Source organism: Lactuca saligna, chromosome 3, assembly GCF_052625555.1.
Source record: "Lactuca saligna cultivar CGN05327 chromosome 3, ASM5262555v1, whole genome shotgun sequence".
NCBI lineage: Eukaryota > Viridiplantae > Streptophyta > Magnoliopsida > Asterales > Asteraceae > Lactuca > Lactuca saligna.
This window is the reverse complement of record NC_136419.1, coordinates 195,444,839-195,452,058: the sequence shown is the minus strand read 5'-3', so window position 1 is coordinate 195,452,058 and position 7,220 is coordinate 195,444,839. Positions and strand designations below refer to the sequence as shown.

The following is a 7,220-nucleotide window of genomic DNA, read 5'->3' as shown; positions in this document are numbered from 1 at the left end:
GATATCTTACATATAATTCACATTTTTGTTTAACAATTTAGTTATATATCATCTCAAAATGATTGTTGATATCTATAACTCATACCTATATTAACTAGATTTTGAAATATATTGATGTTGTTAAATCAGTTAAAATCTTATCAAACCAATCATTTGCTTTTAAAAGCAATCTGTATCAATATAAAATAATTTAAATTTTATAATAAAACAATTTAAGAAGTCTTATGCATTTATATATCTTTTGAACAATGTTGTTTTTAGCTAAAAATATTTGAATTTATATATTTAAAAATAAAATATATTGTTTTGAATTCACATGATGGATTTAAGAAGTGCCTTGTCATTGTTTACCAAATACCATAAGGACGTGTATTCATCAAATTGTTATTTAACTTGACATATCATACATAACAACTAGAAGTACATGACAAAGTGACATGTCGTAAAATTGAATTTTGAATTATTAAACCACACTTGCTTTTATCCCATGGGTCATGACGCCTCCTTGTTCTTTTGCCTAGGGTCCAACACATTATTTATCTTGAGAGATAACGTATAAAATACCATCATCTAAATTATTACTCAACCTATTAAAAAGGAAACATGTACTTTCTTTGATTCTATGTGTATTACAATCCATGTAAAATAACTATCAATTATTAAAACTGTTATGAGTCTTATTTTGATAGTTTCTTCGATGGTCAGGTTTGTATCAGAAATTTCAAAAAATAAGATAGTATAGTAAAATATAGATTATGATATCTATTATAATAAAAGAATAGTTTTATTCTTCTTTTGATATGTGCTAGCATATTAAACCTTATAATTAATGCATATTTTATTTTTCTTTTGTTATGTATCAACATATTATGTCTGCTAATAAATGTATACCACTTGTCAGACTATTGATTCTCTATTTCAAGTTTCAAATTTTAAATTTTCCTTCTCTATTTCAAGTTTCAAATTTTAAATTTTCCAATCTAATTACATCAAATTAATAACATTAGAATAAAAATTAAAATAAAATTAATATAAATTATAAAGTGATATAATTTTACATATTTATTTGAATCAATGATTATAATTTTATATAACTAAAAAAACTCTTAATTAATAATTTATTTAAAATAAATGATTAATAATTTTGAGTTTTTACTATTAAAGTTTAATTATTTTTGTAACTGTGGTTACCACGGGTTATAAACTGGTAACTTATAATCATAACATTAATGAATTTTTTATGCATTTTTGTAAAGTATCAAAAACATCACAACTAGTGTATATTATTGTATCTTACGATGCAGATTCATCATATTCTTGCAACATCATAATATACAGTTTTAATAATTTTATCTTCAATTTCGAAGTTTGGACACATCATCTAAGATTTTTGCAAATTCATGGGATGTTTTTTATAAAATTTAAAAAGTTAAATAAAAACTAGTTTTGATTAAATTAAACTAACACATTAAATATTTATAGCATACAATTCCCACAAACATCCACCCGACTAGTGACCTTTTCCTGGCGACAACCTCTTCTCCACCGCTACGAATTCACCCTCCTCCATACAGAGTGTCCATGATGGTGGCATGATGATTCCTTTCTCCTTTACTAATTTTGAGGGTTTTTTTTTTTTTAGTTCAACCCTAATTTTGTATGTTTATGTTTTGACCATAAAATAACATGTGTGTAAAAGGTATTTTCCTTATTTTTAGCCATTTTGTTGTATATAAGACCACCTTATAATCGAATGACATCTTTGAAACATTTTACATACTCAATAACCTTTTTATACATGGTCCTTCATTTGGGTAAAAATCCAACTAGGCTATCATCCTTCGTATGTGATATTATTGTAGTCCCCTCACACAAAGTGGCCTTCTTATCCTTTTCTTTCAAGTCCTTTTCTTTTAACTTTTGACCTCTAATTGTGTACGTTTATTTTTTGACCACAAAAACAACTTTAATGCAGATGTAGTTTTGATTATTACTTTTTCTAACCATATTTGGTATAAATGAATCAAATTGTAAACTAAATAACTTTATTGATGATTCTCTATAATTGACCCACAAATTTGAAGCATTTTACATACTCGCGAGACTTTTTTTTTATATACTCTCTTATTTTGTCATGTACTATGTAGCCCCACAATTAGGTCCTCACCATTTTTATGGATCGTTCTTCCAAGTTCCAATCCCCTCACAAAAGGTTGGGGTATTATTAAAGGGGTGTTTGGAAGTACGTTAAATTATTTTTTTAGTTTATTAGCTAATTAGTTTATAATAGTAACAAAACAGAGTTTTTATTTATTTTTTTATTTTTAAATATTTAGGAGCTTTTGATAAATTAAGAGGAATAATTTATCAAAATGACTTGACTCTTATATAAAACCATTATAAGTTGTTTTTAATATATATATATATATATATATATATATATATATATATATATATATATATATATATATATATATATATATATATATATATGTTCTATAAAAAATAAAAAAACCCTAAAATTCATTAAAAAAATACTTAGAGATCACAAATCTTTTTTTGACTTTATATTCTTTAAAACAACACATTTTTATATAAATTTGCTGAAACTTTTTTTTGAAAAACAACCAAAAAATAAATTAAAAAAATAAACAATAAATAAATAAATAAAATCAAAAATCAAAAATCAAAATTTTAATTTTTTTTCAACGAATTTATAAAAAAAACTGTGATTTTTAAGAATATAAAGTCAAAAAAAATTTGTAATCTCTAAGAATTTTTTTATTCATTTTTATGATTTTTAGGGTTTTTTGTTTTTCATATAACCTCTCTCTCTCTCTCTCTCTCTCTCTCTCTCTCTATATATATATATATATATATATATATATATATATATATATATATATATATATATATATATATATATATATATATATATATATATATATATATATATATATATATATATATATATAAACACGTATGAAACGATAATAAGTTATGAAAACTTTTTTTAAGCTTTTTCAAACACTCTCTAAGTATCAAATATAACCACCAATAATTATGAAAAAAAAAATTTAAGCTTTTTCAAACACTTTTTTTTAAACACTCTCTAACTATGCAATATAACCACCAATAATTATGAAAATTTAAATTAATGTTATTATTGAATGTTGCCCTATGAACTTCTGCTTCGTTATTATTTAGCAAATCAATTTGTTTCGATTTGGTAATACTTTAGGTTTTAGATCTTGTTTAGATGCGTAAATAGTGATGGTTTACATGTTTTTTTTCATATTTTTCCAGTTTTTTTCTCCAAACTTTTCCAAATCGATCTCCATGATTTTTCAAAAAAAAAATGGTGATTAAGCGATTTGATTTTGTTTCAAGCAAATGTAGATTTAACCAATTTGATTTTTCAGAAAAATGATGATTTAAACGTTTTGGTTTAGGACTTGGTTTAGATCTCGATTTTCATCTTCAGTTTAGATATGAACGTCAAGAATATGCACGTCAAGAGCATCCTTAAGAATGTTTGTTTAGATATTGATTTGCACACATTATGGCATGTTCTTCATCTTCAACCATTTTTTATCCAAAAATCATCCATCTTTTTTTTTCATTGAAACATATTTTCCTTGGGTCCTAAAACCGACATCTCTAGAATGGTGGTGGTGGTGGAATGAAGTGTGGTGGTGGTCGGAGGTGGAGGTGGAGGGTGAAATTAATAGCTCATAACTCATAAGGATACATAACAATAAACCAACATTTAAATGATAGTTATTAACTGTTATACTCAAATTAATAAACATTAATATATTGATTGAAATATATTTTAATGACAGATGAGTGTCGGTTAGGACCAGTATAAATACCGAATATTGAGGAAATTGTTAAATAAAAAATATATATGTTTGCTAAAAGAAAAAAGATTAAAAAAATTTATATATACAAAACAAAAATTTAATTTCATTCAAAGTCGATATTTGATGAAGGTAGACCCGACAAATATCATCCATGTGCATCTCTACAACATGTTTCTCACCATGGCCCTCTAGACCTTCATTTCTTTGTCTATTGATACATCATTTTATTAAAACTTATTTTTATAATAAATTACAAGTTTAGTCCTTATACTTTGTAACATATCACAAGTTCGATCCAGATTTCCAGGTCATCCTAATATTGTTCTTAGGTTTGTAGGTCAAAATGACCGTTACAGAACAAGTTGTCAAACTTGAGTGGCGTTAATTGACAAAATTATAATATAATTGTTAAATCATAAAAATAACTAAAATAAAATAGATTCCATTTATCTTCTTTTTAGTTTTCCCATTTATATTTTTTTACAATATGGTTCTACAATATTGATTTGTCTAATCCAAAAGAGTAACCTTGATTTGAAACCAAATATTGATTTTGTGATCATAAAATAATGACGTCTTATGTATAGATTATATGATCTTATGATTAATAACAACAATAATAATAGTAATAATAACACCATTAATATTATTAAACATCTATAAAAGTATAAAACTACCAACTTGTTAACACGTGACAAAAATTATCAAAACAATGAATGGAACACCAGTTAGAACATATATAAACACTTGAAGAAAAGCTTTATGACAAAAGATTAAAATCAAATTAATAAATTCACTAATCAATAGAAAATTTATCAAAATCAGCAATTAACAGATTTTAATTAAATCTTACCCTTAATTGAAAGCATATTATATATTTATATATAATAGGGTAAAATCTAAAGAATACACATAACCCAAGGGACTATTACTGTGAATTTATCTTCAAAAAGACAAAAACTAAACATAATTCTCATTTCACTTTAACTTTCACTTACAAATATACTCTTTTCCTACTTCATTCCCAAAAAAAACAACATTTAATCATTTATACAACTTTAACCCCTTTACTTTCAACTTTAGACCAAACTACACCTCGAACCCATCCAAACCGGCCGTACTAACCGGTCCAAGTGACTCGCCTTCAATACTAGCCAATACCCTAATGTCACGTGTCCTCTGGTTCCACCTTGTAGCAAAAACCACGAACCGGACCACAACATCCTTCTCAATCCTCGACATATCATTACTCAAAAAACCCGGTTCACCCTCATCCACATAATAATAATTTGGCATTTTTCTTGTTGATAAATAAACAATTTTCATAGGTCCCGATTTTAAAAAAACCCCAAACCGGTTTACCGAGTGAACAATTCCAATCATGGTTTCACCTTTAACGGGTAAAAGGGTTCGACAATTGAATGCTACTAAAAAATCTATGTATTTTTTTGATTCGTGATTTATTCCATTTTTAATTGCTTTTAATTTTGTTACACCGATAAAATAACCGAATTCTTCTAGAGCTTTGTATATTGTTAATTGTTTTAAAAGATTTGTTACGATTGAACTTGCGGGAATTGTTCCGTTTGTATCCAGATCTTTTGTTGGGATTGACACGTGTTGCAGACATTCGATTTCGCACAACATTATGTTCTGCAAAATAAATAGACTTAAAATAATACAAAACTAGTTTTAATATTTAATATATATTTTTTTTTATTTGTATGCTATAAAAGTATTCCATGAAATATGAATTATAAGCCCACTAAACAAAGGCCAAAAATCACCTTTGGCATGTTAAAGTTGTTACAATGTAACTATTATATAGTCATGTTGTTGTCGCATTATTTTTCATATAATAAACATAATAAAAATAGTGTAAGATTAATTTTAGGTGTATGAATTTAAATACCAAAAACAACTTATTAGCACACTAAAGAAACATAAAAAGCCCTTTCATGTTGTTATGGGATATTTTTACACGATAAATAGAAACACGCTTGACACCATATATGAAAGATTCAATGATTTAATAAAATGTAATATGATCATAACATGGAATAAGTCATACACAGTAATTGAACAATTAAGTAATTTTTTTCGAGTTTTAAATTGTAATAAACACAATTTACCATGGTTTTTAGCTTAATATCTCCAGGAATTAAAGAAAAATACCACCTAAAATGTTCAATCATTAAAGTAATGTGATACTCCCTAAATCCATCAAGTTACATGAAAATCCCATTTCAAGATTTGATATCAAGTTTTCTTAAAATTTCTTATCTAAATCTACAAACCGAATTATTTGAACCCTAACTGATTAGAAAATCATGACTAAGTTGGAAGAAGTAAAGTAACAATGGTAGATTTGTTTGAATCAAAGAGGAAAAAGAGAAACCATGTTTCCCTGATCCACATTCCATACTAGATCTCACCAGTGTTGGAATCTAGCCCTAATCTTTCAAATCCCATTATATGATTTTTTTTTTTTTTGTTTCGTCTTAATGATCGAAATTCTCTGTTCAAAGATTCTATAGAACCATGTAAACCTAATCAACGAAATCAAACAGCGGATAAAGCTAAAAGTGTTGACATAACATGGATTCGTGAAGAAAAACGCATGCGTGTTGGATCAAACAGGTTGAAATTGCAGTTGATTTAACAAATAGAATAGGAAAAACGGATCTGTTGATAGGAAATTTAGAGGTCTAACCTGGAAGGAAGAAGAAAAGCCTTGAGAAAACAAGCTCAATCTCAACCGATTCGGAATCGTGGAAGTTTCATGGTGGTAGTGGAAGGGAGTCTGATTCAAATTATAGAGAAACAAAAAGGGGGAAACGGTGCATATGTTAATGCTACCATGCCCATTGCACTTCCTAGAAATTGCATCGACACGCCCATGGATTTAACCAATAAAAATTGCTATAAATTCATATGTAAAAAGCATGCTAGTCGATCTACATATTAATTAATTTGTATAAGTGATTTTTTTTAAAAATCTAAAAGAGGATGAAACCAGGACCCCTTGTCACTGGTTATACAAAACTTAATTTAACATTATATTAGTGTTTTTTTTTTTACCAATGGTAAAAAAGTGTCATCTAGGTCTCACGTTAATTTTCATATTTTTTTTATAATTTTTACCTATAGATTAGGATGTAGTAAATGGTTTATATGATTTTTTTTTTTAATTTCAATAAAAAATAAGAACTTTTTTTAAAAATCATACTAAAATTAAAAATTACATTTTAGAAATCCTAAAAGTAAATAAATAACATGAAATTAAAAATTACATTAAAAACCAAAAAAAAAAAAAAAAATTAAAAACATGAAATGAAAATAAATAAATAAATA

General features: G+C 26.0%; 1 pseudogene across 1 annotated transcript; it reads right to left on the bottom strand.

The window, feature by feature from the left end:
• Positions 1–4,822: 4,822 nt before the first annotated feature.
• Positions 4,823–6,774, bottom strand: LOC145037698 (DNA-directed RNA polymerase IV subunit 7 pseudogene; annotated as a pseudogene). The gene is made up of 2 exons (XR_013678951.1): positions 6,580–6,774; positions 4,823–5,519 (listed from the first exon to the last, which is right to left on the bottom strand). The product of XR_013678951.1 is annotated as a DNA-directed RNA polymerase IV subunit 7 pseudogene (transcript).
• Between the last annotated feature and the right edge of the window lie 446 nt (positions 6,775–7,220).